Source organism: Ursus arctos, unplaced genomic scaffold, assembly GCF_023065955.2.
Source record: "Ursus arctos isolate Adak ecotype North America unplaced genomic scaffold, UrsArc2.0 scaffold_2, whole genome shotgun sequence".
NCBI lineage: Eukaryota > Metazoa > Chordata > Mammalia > Carnivora > Ursidae > Ursus > Ursus arctos.
This window is the reverse complement of record NW_026622874.1, coordinates 59,728,918-59,742,585: the sequence shown is the minus strand read 5'-3', so window position 1 is coordinate 59,742,585 and position 13,668 is coordinate 59,728,918. Positions and strand designations below refer to the sequence as shown.

At 42.9% G+C, this 13,668-nt stretch overlaps 1 long non-coding RNA gene across 1 annotated transcript in view; it reads left to right on the top strand.

Moving 5' to 3' along the window:
* The window catches only part of LOC113268664 (uncharacterized), a 28,994-nt gene extending 15,790 nt beyond the window's left edge, over nucleotides 1-13,204 (top strand). Inside the window, exons 6-8 of the long non-coding RNA XR_008960491.1 lie at nucleotides 6,673-6,818; nucleotides 9,202-9,612; nucleotides 12,361-13,204. This is a non-coding gene — a long non-coding RNA (uncharacterized LOC113268664). The remainder of the gene's footprint in view (nucleotides 1-6,672; nucleotides 6,819-9,201; nucleotides 9,613-12,360) is intronic.
* The last annotated feature ends 464 nt before the right edge of the window (nucleotides 13,205-13,668 follow it).

Sequence of the window (13,668 nt, the reverse complement as noted above, 5' to 3'; positions counted from 1 at the left end):
CCAGAAGGAAAAAAAAAAAAAGGCACACTATATATAGTAATGCAAAAGAAAGAATTTCTTGACTCTTAATCAGAAACAATGCAAGGCAGGAGACAATGGAATGCACTCTTTCAAGTGCTGAAATTTATTTATTTATTTTTAAATATTTATTTATTTGTTCAGAGACAGAGAGGGAGAGAGCAGGGAGTGGGGCAGAGGGAGAGACCAGCAGACTCCCCGCTGAACCTGGAGCCCATTCCAGCGCTCGATCCCAGGACCCATGAGATCATGACTGGAGCTGAAACCAAGAGTTGGACTTAACCAACTGAGCCACCCAGGCGAGCCTCAAAGTGCTGAAATTTTAAGAAGAAGAGCATATCCACCTAGAATTCTATCTCTGGCAAAAATATTCTTCAAAGATGAAGGCAAAATCAAGACATCTTTAGAGAATCAGAAGCTGAGAAAAGTTGTCACCGGCAGACCTACATTAAAATAAATGCTGAAGGAAGCTCTTTAGACTGAAGAAAAATAATACCAGATGGAAAGGCAGATCCACAAAAAAGAAATAAGAAATCAAGAAATGATAAATATGTAGAGATATACATATATATGAGGTTTTCTAATTTAAAAATACGTTTAAATGTTATTTAAAGCAAAAACTTTGCTTTTTAAAGATTTTATTTATTTATTTGATAGAGAACACAAACAGAGAGAGTGGTGGGCAGAGGGAGAGGGAGAAGTAGGCTTCCCGCTGAGCAGGGAGCCCGATGCAGGGCTCGATCCCAGAACCCTGAGATCACGACCTGAGCTGAAGGCAGACGCTCAACTGACTGAGCCACCCAAGCACCCCTAAAGCAAAACCTTTTTAAAAATAGGGTATTCTGAGGTTTATAACCTAAGTAGAATAGCATAAAGGATGCACAAAGGATGGGAGGGGGAAATTGAAATATACTGTTGTTTCTTAAGTTATACCTGAGATTGTTAACAATATTTAGAAGTAAATGGTGATGAATTAAAAATATTATAAACTCTAAAGGAACCCCCTAAAAGATAAGATTAAGAGGTATACAGCTAATGGATTAGTTTCCTAGGGCTACCGTAACAAACTATTACAAACTAAATGGCTTAAAACAGTCAAAATTATTCTCTCACAGCTCTAAAGAATAGTAGTCTGAATGCAAGGTGTTGGCAGGGCCAAGGTGACTGAAGGCTTTAGGGGAACATCCTTTCTTGCCTCTTTCTAATTTCTGGTGGTTGCTGGCAATCCTTGGCATTCTTGGTTGGTAGACATATCGCTTCGATCCCTGCCTGCCTCATTTGGTGTTCTCCTGTGTCTGCGTGTCTCTGCTTTCTCTTATAAGGATACCAGTCATTGGATTAAGACCCATCCTCACCCAGTAAGACCTTAATTGAACTATAGCTGCAAAGACCCTATTTCCAAATAAGGTCACATTCTGATGTTCCAGTGAACATGAATTTTGGGGGACACTATTCAACCCAGTACAGCTAATAAACCCAAAGTGGAGATTAACTGGAATTATAAAAATAGTCAATAAATTACTTGATAATTAGAAAGCAGACAACCTCCCCAGGTATGAAAAATAATCCAGTTAAATCTCTAGAGAGCTAAACTGGCCAACTATTCTTTTCATGTCCTGTTCAGGCATTTTGGTGAATGGAAGATATGGTTTATTTGTTTATATATTTATGCCTGTTTAGTACCCATTTCCTTCCCTTTTGTCCTCAGTGATCCATCTCTCTCTTTTTTTTAAAGATTTTATTTATTTATTTGACAGAGAGAGAGACAGCCAGCGAGAGAGGGAACACAAGCAGGGGGAGTGGGAGAGGAAGAAGCAGGCTCCCAGCAGAGCAGGGAGCCCAATGCGGGGCTCGATCCCAGGACCCCGGGATCACACCCTGAGCCAAAAGCGGATGCTTAACGACTGAGCCACCCAGGCGTCCCCATCAGTGACCCATCTCTTACCCCAGTGACTCATCAGAAGGTAACCCTATCTCCTGCTCAGGGTTCAGTCTTGATTGGTTTAAGCCACTCAGATTAGTCCCATGTCCACTGCCACTTACTTATTTAGGGGTGAGCATGTGGCACAATTCTGGCCAATGAAATGTTGTGGGCACTACTCAGATTTTTCTGGGAAAAGTTATTCTCACTCTTATGGAGGACATACCAGGACAGACAATCCCTTTTCTATCTGTGAATGTTGTGTTTGAGGACCATGTTTAGAACTGTTGCGGCTATCTTACTACCAGGAAGATTCTAGAGAAGAGGAGTTGGAGCTTGGTGAATCATACGTGGAACTTCCCAGCTTCCAAACACCTTATTAGGGGGCAAAGTCCCGTCCTTTTTGTTAAAGCCAAGATGAATGAGGATGTTCTGTTCCTGATGCTAACTCGCAGAATGGGCACAGGCTTAGGTGAGTAAGCCTAGAGCTTTATTAGTCACCGCTGTATGAATGGGAGATGCTTCCCATTCTTGGGCTGTAATCATGTATTATCTTTTAAGGGCCAAGAGTGAATCAGCAAACTCTTACCGAAATAAAAAAGAAAGTTGTCTACTTTTAACAGATACTGTCTTGAAAATCTGATATCTAATTGTGATTTTCTACATTAATTTTATTTTTCTTGGTCACATAATTAGCCTACTTCTTCCCTCTACTGGTGATTTTATCAATCACATATACTCATGCATAAATGTCTTATTGAAACATCATATGTATTGTGTAGATGCAAAAGTGAGATGAGGGTAAATCTGACATGATCATCTGATGTCAATAAGAAATAATCTGATATTTATATCTTCTGTCATAATTTTTTTAGTCTCGTATTTTTATTGTGAAAGTACTTTAGAAGTCAGACATAAGGGTATTCTAGAACTGGGTTCACATCTACATTTATGTTGATGATTGGATTGTCACCTAATGATCCCCTAAGTGACAGCGCTGTTGCAATGAAGTCTGATAGGTTCTAATGTCCAAACAATAATTTGGACTGTTGCCGCTACCATGTTAAATTCTTCTAATAGTTTTTTTTTTTTTTAAGTAATCTCTACATACCCAATGTGGGGCTTGAACTCATGACCCCAAGATCAAGGGTCCCTTGCTCTACTGGCTGAGCCAGCCAGGCACCCCTGAATTCTAATAGTTTAAGGACAAAACTTTTCTTCTGCAATGATAATTCATGCTGCAACATCATCTAGTTTTCCCTTGGCATGAAACATTAGTCATATTTTTAAAGAAGTAAAACTCCTGAATTATAGTGTTGATACCTAAAGGGCAGTTATTTTGAGTTTAGCATGCCTGTGCCCTGGGACTCAGTTTTTGCCCCATTTTCCTCTATTTGCACTACTAGCAAGATTTTAGTCACTGTAATTGCTTGGACTCCACACGACACAAACGCAAATGCAGACAGGTCTTGAGTATGTGGCAGTATTTGGTTATACAATGATATGATGAGCCCCAAATACACTTTTTTTTTTTACATGTCTCCTTTTTGAAAATGAAACTGAAGCTCAGATGTTAAGTAACTTTTTGAGGTCAAATAATTGCTAAGGGGCAGAACCATGATTTGAATTTAAGTATTTTGGCTCCAATTATTGTGCTTTTCCCACTATAAGAGTATTTCCCAAGTTGGTATGCATACCACTGTGTCTGATTATCTTAAGTGATAAATGGGAAGACATTCTTATTTTAACAGTTGTCTTAGTTAAATGTGTATTAGAAAATATAATTAATTATATTTCAAAATCTGATGTCTCAGGCTTTTGCATAAGACAGGGTTAAAGTAGTTAGTGCCATGAAAATCTATCTTAGAACTCATAAAACACAGGATATGTTTGGGCAAGTATATGGATGTTTCCAAATTCCAGTAACCAAATCTTCTGTTATATAAAATTACTGATGTTGGAGATGACATAGATCACTTATATGGCTTCTCATATAATGAGTTCTTGTATTCTTTTCAGCAAAATACTGAAGTCTTTGTTTCATAAACTTTCAGTTATTTGCAAAATCAATAAGAAGACTTATTTCTCATGTATAATCTATTGTAGCAATAGGAAAATTTACTTACTGATGTAAACACAGGGAAGCCTTTCCCACTGGAGAATCACATGAAGATTTAACAAATCTGTTAAAAGTGTCAATCACATTATAATAAATTCTTGATTTTTTTCTCAGATAGGTGGTGACCCTGAGCAACATTCATTTCGTACTGAAGTTCAGTAGCTTTCACAAGAAGAAGCCCTCTCTTGTCCATTCAAGTTGCAAGAAGAACTTCAGGACTTCCAGAAGGAACGCATCACTCTAGGGTTGTGTGCATGATTGGGACTAACTTTGCAAACTAGCTTATCTCTCATTTAGAAACTTAAATTTTGCCTCTCAAGGCAAGCCTATGAAAATAGACCATGTGCAAAACCAAGTGCATACAATTCTCATGAAATAGGGTATGGGATACGTGCCCTGACTGTCTGGTCTTAGGTTCTTTTTGTCTAAATTGCCTTGCTGTTGCTTTGATTTCTGAGCTTCCCAACAGCATTTCCTCACACGTTCTCCCTGTACATTCCCATTGTGTCCTGTGGCTTGCTATGCCCGTTTATTACTTCTAATTTATTTTTTATAGATTCTTCAGGACTTTATACATAGATGATCAACTTATCTGAGAAATAAGGCAGCTTTATTTCTTCCTTTCCAATCCATATGACTTTTATTTCTTTTTCTTGCCTTATTGCTAGGGCCTCCAGTAGGGCATTGAATAGACATGAAAGTGGACTTGTTGCTATTGTTGGGGGTGTGACATTGTGACTTATAGTAAACGTATATTTGGTCTTCATCCAGTTTCTGGTACAGAGCTCCTAAAACCCATAGAATTTTCTAAGTAATGAGAGCAATAAAGGTGTCTTTTTTTGTGAGGTGATCTTTAGACCCCACCCAAAGGTTGGGTCTGGCTGCCGGGAGGACCAACTGTGTGATTGGATGTTTGGAACTCTCAGTCCCACCTCCCTAACCATTGGGGATGAGGAAGAGCTAGAGGTTGAGTCAGTTGCCAAAGGCAAATGAGTTAATCAATCATGCCTATGTAATGAAGCCTCCATAAAAACCCACAAGGACAGGTTCAGAGAGGTTTTTGGTTGTTGAACAGATAGAGATTTGGGGAGAGTGATGCACATGGAAAGGGCATGGAAGCTCTGTGTATTGTCTGATACCTTCTATCATGCATTTCTCCCATCTGGCTGTTCCGAAGTTATATCCTTTTATAATAAACTGTCTAGGTAAATAAAATGTTTCTACGAGTTCTATGAGCCATTCCAGCAAATTAATCGAACCTAAGGAGGGGGGGGTCATGCGAACCTCTGATTTATAGCCATTTGTTAAGAAGGAACAGGTGACAACCTAGACTTGAAATTGGCATGTGAAGTAGAGTGGGGGATGTCTTACAGACCTGAACCCTTAGCCTGCAGAATCTAATACTATTTCCAATTAGGTAATGTTGGAATTGAGTTAAATTATACGACACTAAGCTGGTGTCTGAGAATTGCTTGGTGTTTGTAGGAAGCCCTACAAATGGAAATTGGTGATCAGAACCCATTAGGGGAGAAAGAAATCAGACTTTCACCATAAGAATAATGTGAGCTGTTTTTTCATAGATTTCCTTTTTTGTATTATCTGTTTAATTCTCCCATTAGGGGGTACCTGGGTGGCTCAATCAGTTAAACAACTGCCTTCAGCTTGGGTCATGATCTCAGGGTGCTGGAATCAAGCCCCACGTCGGGCTCTCTGCTCAGCAGGGTGGGGGGTGTGTCTGCTTCTCCCTCTCACTCTCCCTCTGTGATCTCTCTTTCTGTCTCTCAGATAAACAGATAAAATCTTAAAAAAAACCTGAATTCTCCCATTAGGCTTAGTGTTTGGGTAGAATTAGTCCCATTTATAGATGAGAATACTGAGGCTCAAAGAAGTTATGTAAATTTCTACAATCACGCAGCTAGCAAGAGGCAGTCACGACTCCAATGCCAGGGCTGTTTCAACCATACTAGTGATCCAATTTGTTGAGTGCCTGGTGCTTTATCCAGTTTAAATCATTCAATGAGTTCATACAGTGTGCTTTGAAAGCACAGAGCACAGAACGAAAGTTATTTATTTGTATCAATAGTTTTAAAATTAAGGTGATTACCTTTGTTATCTTTTAAGGCAGGTTTGCAAGATGTTCTTACATAGACTACTTAGAAAGATAAAAGAAAGTCACTTTCCAGATGGAAATTCATGTTCAAGCAGGATGGTGCATCCCATTAGGCATCAAAGAGACGCTGAGTTTTAGTTCTTACAGCGTGAGTTTGTGTCTCCAGAGACCATTTGCGATAACAATATGTATTTGATGGCTCCATTTATCTGTAGTGAGGAACACAGCAATTCCACTTCGAATACAGGTTGTACTTCTGGAAAAACATCATTGGTTGGATGGTTGCCATTGTCTTCTTGAAGCATTACATCAAGCATGCTCTTCCATTCTGGATTTTATCGGGAGTTAATTAACTTCTTCACATTTCCGGCATTTTAGATGAGGAAATTTTCATTTTAGGTACAGGTTTTTAAAAAATCGTTGTACATATGTATGTTGAAATCCGTTCATTCTAAATGGAGGGATAATTTGCAAAGTAAAAATCAGTTCATCTTTCCTCTTCAGGTTATGAATAAATATGAAGAGGAAGGTGAAGATTGTCACAAGAAAAGAATCATAGAATGTCAGGGTGGAACGAGACCGTGGTGGTCACCCTGTCATTGTACAGATGTGGAAATCGAAGACCAGAACACGGAAGCCACATGTCTAAGGTTATACAGCTCCTGTCCAAATGGCAAAGCAGGGGGTTAAATGCAGGCCTTAGTCTCCAAGGCCGGCATTGTTCCCACAGGCCGCTGAATATCAGATGAGCGGCTGGAATAGTTTACTTTTAAGGACCCTTTCCGCTCAGAGTCCTTTATTATTTTTTCCATTATATGTTGAATTTTATTATTTCTACAAAAACTAACATTTGAAGTATTTCATGCTATTCTCTCTGAAAAAAGAAACATTTCAAATAAAAATAACAATAGTTTTGGGGCACCTGGCTGCCTCAGTCAGTGGAGCATGTGACTCTTGATCTTGGGGTCTTGAGTTTGAGCCCCACGCTGAGCAAAGAGATTACTTAAAATAAAAAGAAAATAATAAGATAAAATAACAATAGTCTTTAAAAAAATCCATTATAGGCCAGTTTAATTAGAATCACCACCACCTTTGAAGAAAAACGCTCAGAATTCATGTGCTTGTTTTAGCTAAACAGAGAATGCTTTTGTGTAACTGTGTTTTGTAAGATCCGTGTTGTCCACCTACTGCCTGTTTCATAAAGGACCTATGATTCCCCTGCCACGCTGGGGTATTTACCTACGGGGACTCCACACATCTGTGCCTAAATGAGCAGCTAACATTTCGCTTTCTTGAGACACAAAATCCGTCTCAAAAATTTAAAAATTGGACCTCTGTTTTAAAATGTAAGATGTGCACTGCCAAAAAATGAAATTACATATTCAACTTCTGAAAGCTCTATGATAAGATTATATCAAGCAACACGAATATTTTCCTAAAAAAAAAAAGATTTTAATTTTTCCTGGATGGTGATAGAAATCATTTTTATTTCTGTCGAATCCACCCAACTGTAGCCTCCTAGGCCATAGCTGTTTTCAGCTATGTCCCCAGCACCTTCTGGAGAATTATGTGGTCATGCTGATGGAAAATGCAGATTTCTGGTCCTATCCCAAAGCACTTTTCTAGTTTGGGCCCTGGGACTTTGCAATTTGCTACACTTTCCTCCTCACTCCCAGGATGATACTTACGTGTACTAAGTTTCAATCATCAGCCTGGAGAACAGTTTTTTGTTTTGTTTTGTTTTTTAAAGTAATCTCGACACCCAATGTGGGGCTCAAAACGCATGATCCTGAGATCAAGAGTGGCATGCTGTACCCCCTGAGCCAGCAGGCGCCCCTTCATCAGCCTGGAGGACAATTTAATCTTAGTTTCATCACCACTAACCACGCAGGGGGCTTTGTACTTCATTCTCTGATGATGATCATACGATGTCTACCGAGCTCCTGCTTCTAGACCCCTTATAGTTAGAGCTAGCCCAGCCCCTGCTTACAGACCGGTCTCCACCTAGGGTCTTGGGAAAGTCTTGTACACGTCCATGGCCAGGGATTGGCATTGAGAATGACGATTCTGTGACTTCAATATTCGTTCTGGTCCCTCTCTTGTTCTCTGTGTTTGGTACAAAGCTCCAGGGAAGGAGAGGGTGCATACTGTGGGACCCCCCCCTTACTTCTAGGGGGCCCACTTCTCACTAGTTAGTTGGTTCATTCCTCAAAGTTTATCATACAGCCCTTGCCCTGACTCTCCCCTCCTCTCCCCCAGATCTACGCTGGGGGACTGGTCAGGCAGGATTTTAGGCTTGGGTAATATTTATATCTATTTTTTAAAAGATTTTATCTCTATCTATCTATCTATCTATCTATCTATCTATCTATCATCTATCTATCACAAACCAGGGGAGGGGAAGAGAGAGGGAGAGAGAGTCTGAAGCAGACTCCCTGCTGAGCATGGAGCCCGACACAGGGCTCAATCTCATGACCCTGAGATCATGACCTGAGCGGAAATCAAAAGTCAGATGCTTAACTCACTGAGCCACCCAGGTGCCCCAATATCTATTTTTTGATTGAAGAGTGAAGTATAATTGTTATATCCAAAACAGACTGTTTCAGGTCTTCAAATAGCTCTTAGAACTCTCTCTACACTTTACACTATTTCCTGTAGCTAAATTGCCGTTCAATTTAAAATATATCATCAAGTCATCACCTGTAGGTATGGCAAACCCACACCTCGGACCAGAAACCCATCAAGTTTTGGGTCTCATATTCCAAAGGAACAGGTACAGACACCAGGGGCCTCCAATCCAGTTCTCTCTGAGCTGGTGAAGGCCCCTGCGCGAGGCCAGGGCTTCCGTCCACCTGCCGCTGATTCCTCAAACCGCACCTTCCTTCAGTGCCAAATACAGAGTCTCATGCCGTCCTTCGCCTTTCTCAGCTCAGAATTTCTGGAGCAGGGAGCACACTTTTATCTGTGACCTCTCTTTATGCAGAATAAACTATAAGTCAAACAATCCTTTTTATTTCTCTTCTCTCATAGCAGAACTTTAACGCCTGAATTATCCACAGTGCTATTTGGGCAGGCATGACTAGCCTAAAGCATCACGTTCCCTTACGAGATGCAAGTCACTGCCGGCAAGCAGCTGTCCAGCCAGGGACCCCAGGTCTCAGCTTCCGGCGCGTGTGCGAGGGACCCCGTGGCAAGTTCTCACTGCAAGATCTGGGGCAGAAGTGATGTGTGAACCCGCTGGCTAAGCTGGGTAAGTTCCTGAAACACAGCCTTTCATCTCTCTAACTGACTGTCATCTGGCTGCAGCCAGAGGATCCCATGGAGATGACAAGGGGGAGTCACAGGCAGAAGGAGCCTGGAGCCTGAGGAGAAATCGAGGTAACCATTGTAGAAGACAGCTGGGCAGAAGAGCTGCGTGGCCAGAAACATCCACTTCAAATTGTTGTGAGTGAGAAATACCTTTAGTGTGCTAAGTGACTGAGACTTGGGATTGTTCGTTACAGCAGCTAGAGCCAATGACTGACTCATACAAGCATCTTCCTTAGAGGGAGGTGTGAGGACGAGAAAGACAGGGCGCCTGCGTGGCTCAGTTGGTTAAGTGTCTGCCTTCAGCTCAGGTCATGATCCCTGGGTTCTGGGATGGAGCCCAGTGTTGGGCTCCCTGCTCAGCAGGGAGCCTGCTTCTCCCTCTACTCCTCCTCCCTGCTCATGATCTCCTTCTCTCTCATGCTCTAATAAAAAAAAAAAAAAAAAAAAAAGACAAAGCAGGGGTAAAAGAAGGGACAACACTGTGGGTGACATACGTAAGAATTACATGCCTAATCAGAAACCCCAGGGCCTAGAATTCCACACTTTGCGTGCAGAATCAGCTTCTCTCATTGTCCTGTCTAAACTCACACTGCTCAACTCTAATATTTACCAAGTTGCACTGCGCCGGCCAAGCAGGATGCTTAGAGACAAATGAGTTTGAGTCCCTTGAATCTTTTGTGCCAGCACGGTGCCCGCCACATAGAAGCACTGGATACATGTGGAGTTGGATAGCTTGAGGGTCAGGCATGAAATGAGATACGGCATAAGTTAAGTGTCCAGACAGGGCAATGGAAAGAGATAATAAACCAGCTAATTTTGCTTACATATAGTCTATGTCAGCCGTTAGTAAAGAAAGGCCACTGTTTCTGGATGGTTCTCACAGAACAAAGACCTGGGAACTCCCAGGTTTCCCCAAATCCTGACTCTTAGTCTCATGGTCTTTTCCATCCAAGTCACCCTGTGCGGGTCCTCCTCCCTCCTCCCCACCCCCCACATCCCTGCAGCATAGTCACATCCTCCCTCCCCCACAGCACGTGGGCTTCTAACTCCATGAGGATGTTCCGGATCTCCCTGATTGATTGCCAGTCCCCACTCCTCACCCAGTGCCCTTGGCCCTGAGCACTCTGCTCCGTGGCTCCTGGGACCCAGAGGGAGGAAACCAGCGCCCCTTTCTCCAGCGGAGGCACCTGACACTTTTCCCTGCTGCGTGCGCATTTCAAGCTCAGGCTCTGGGGAGGCTCTTCTGGGAGCAGGCTTTGGGAGAGGCCCCGTGAGTCAACGGTCCTCTCAGGGGTCAGGCCTGGGTCTGGCCTATGCTTTGAAAAGCGTTAGGGACAGTTTATATTTCAAACATATTTCGATACACTTCAACATGCTTCACGATCTTCAACATGAAAAGGTGATTCCAGAGGATTCTGTAAAATTGGGGTGGAGGTGGATCAGCGGGTTTATTTCTCAGGCTGCTTCCGGATTCTGTCTCTTGAGCAATTCTCCACTACTCGGTTCTGCCCCTTGAGGGCACCAGAGACTGCTTTACTGTACAGAGACCAGCCCCTAGAAGGAAAGCAGACCAGTTCTGGGGAACCAGGCAGCAATCTGCTGTGAAGGGTGTTTGGCCTGCCAGGGAAGTCCTACAGAGTTCTGCACGGCAGGTAGATAATAGCCAGGTTACTGGGATCATGAAAGGACCCAGAAGCCCAAGTTTCAGCTCCAGCTATTCTATCAGCTAGCTGTGTGGCCTTTCAAAAGTCACTTAACTTCTCTGGGCTTTGGTTTCCTCCTGTGCAAAAGGATGGGGTGGAAGGAGCTAACCCAAAAGGTATCTTCTTTCAGTGTTTTAAATTGCTCTAAATAGTAAGGGAAGGGGCCCCTGGGTGGCTCAGTCGGTTAAGCACCCGACTCTTGATTTCAGTTCAAGTCATGATCTCAGTGTTGTAAGATCCAGCCCTGTATCGTTGGGCTCCTTACTCAGCAAGAGTCTGCTTCTCTCTCTCTCTCTCTCTCTCTCTCTCTCTCCCTCTCTCCCTGTCTCTCTCTCTCAAATAAATAAATCAACCTGTGATAGTAAGGGGAAATGGGGATAGCACAGATTCGTATTTCCTTGAACCTTTGACTGTGTCCCCGTCCTGGGCTTGGACCCCCATGGTGACCAGCAGCAAGCATGGCAAGATGGCTGTGACAGAGGTGACGTCAGAGCTGTGAATGACAACACAGGAAAATGGGGAGACAAACTGGGGGTGGAAATCTCACAAGGTCTCCCTAATCCAGGATCTCAGCCAATGGTGGGAGCAGGATCTGGAGAAAGATTAAATAACCTTTGTATAACCATCCCAAGCTGCCTAGCAGTGTATGGAATAACAGCTATGAAGCTCAGTATAACCCAGACCTGCTCAGGGGCATGCCTGTCACTCATCTGCCCCGTTGCAATGTGGGCAGTTGTCTCAATAGTATTCGGAGGCCCACATGAGCTTTCCTTGATGATTCATTTTCACTCCTGAGTTACGCATGATAGTTCGAATCATACCAACTCATTGGGGCAGGGAGACGAAATGCATGCATGTAGCATTGTGCCTGAATAAATGAATGAGTGAATCAATGAATGGGAGGGAGAGTGAATGCTGAGTGGGAGTCTTGGCTGTGAGGCGAGTAGGGGCAATTCTGATTGAGGCATAGCCCTCTGGGGTGTTAGTGTCCAGCACCTGAGCAGAAAAAACATGGTGGCCTGTCAATGGGGTGTGGTTCACTGCCCCCAGGGGTGCTTGTATGTAGGTTAGACTCAGAGTCCGGGGAGTGGTAGAGGACTCAAAAAAGACTCTCTCTGTGGGAAGACCACATTACCACTCTGCTGGGGCAACAGCAGACATTTCATTCCTTGTTTTGTAGGGATGTCATGTGGGACATGGGTCAGTCAAGCAAGACAGAAGTCTGGGGAAGAAGATCGCATACAGAGAGACATCAAGGCCGTGGGATCCCTGGAAGCGTTTCTGAGAGGCCGTTGTTGTCTCAATGTTCAGAGTTTGCCACACTTCCTGCAGAGCCATGAGGAAGGCAAGGACCCTGTCTTTGGTCTTGACTTTGCAAATATGCCCCTTTCTGGAAAGTCCCTCTCATCAAGGGAGCCATAGACAGATTTATAGTGGAGTGGGATGTGGGAGTCAAGGACTAAATAGAAGGAATGCGGGGCTCAGTCTGTTGAGCGTCCAACTCTTGGTTTCAGCAATCTCTATTCTACGTTGTCTCTCTAAATTTGCTTACTCTACGTATTGTTTATAAGTAGAATCACATAATATTTGTCCTTTTGTGACCAACTTATTTCACTTAGTGTAATTCCTCAAGGTTCATCCATGTGGTAGCACGTGTAAAAATTTCCTTCCTTTTTTGGACGCCTGGGTGGCTCAGTTGGGCGTCTGCCTTCGGCTTGGGCCATGATCCCGGCGTCCTGGGATCGAGCCCCACATCAGGCTTTCTGATCAGGAGGAGCCTGCTTCTCCCTCTCCGTCTGTCTACTGCTCTGCCTACTTGTGCTTCTCTCTGTCAAAGGAATAAATACAATCTTTTAAAAAAATTTTCCTTTCGGGGAACCTGGGTGGCGCAGTCGTTAAGCGTCTGCCTTCGGCTCAGGGCGTGATCCCAGCGTTCTAGGATCGAGTCCCACATCGGGCTCCTCCGCTGGGAGCCTACTTCTTCCTCTCCCACTCCCCCTGCTTGTGTTCCCTCTCTCGCTGGCTGTCTCTCTCTGTCAAATTAATAAATAAAATCTTAAAAAAAATTTTTTTCCTTTCTTTTTAAGGCTGAATAATATTTCACATGTGTGTACACCACATTTTATTTTGTTTTTATTATTATTTTTTAGATAGAGAGTGTGTGGGGGGAGGGATGAATGGAGAGGGAGAATCTGAAGCAGACTCCTGGCTGAGCAAGGAGTCCGAGGAAGGGCTTGATTTCACAACCCTGAGATCATGACCTGAGCTGAAATCAAGAGTCAGACACTTACCCACCAGAGCCACCCAGGCACCCCTATTAACCCATTCATCTACTAATGCATGGGTTGTTTCTGCCTTTTGGCTTTTGTGAATAATACTGCTTAAAACTTTTTTTTAATGGAAAATTCCAAGCATATACAAAAGTAGACAAAAAATATATATAATGAACCCCCATGTATGATTATCAACTCATCAACAATTATCAACT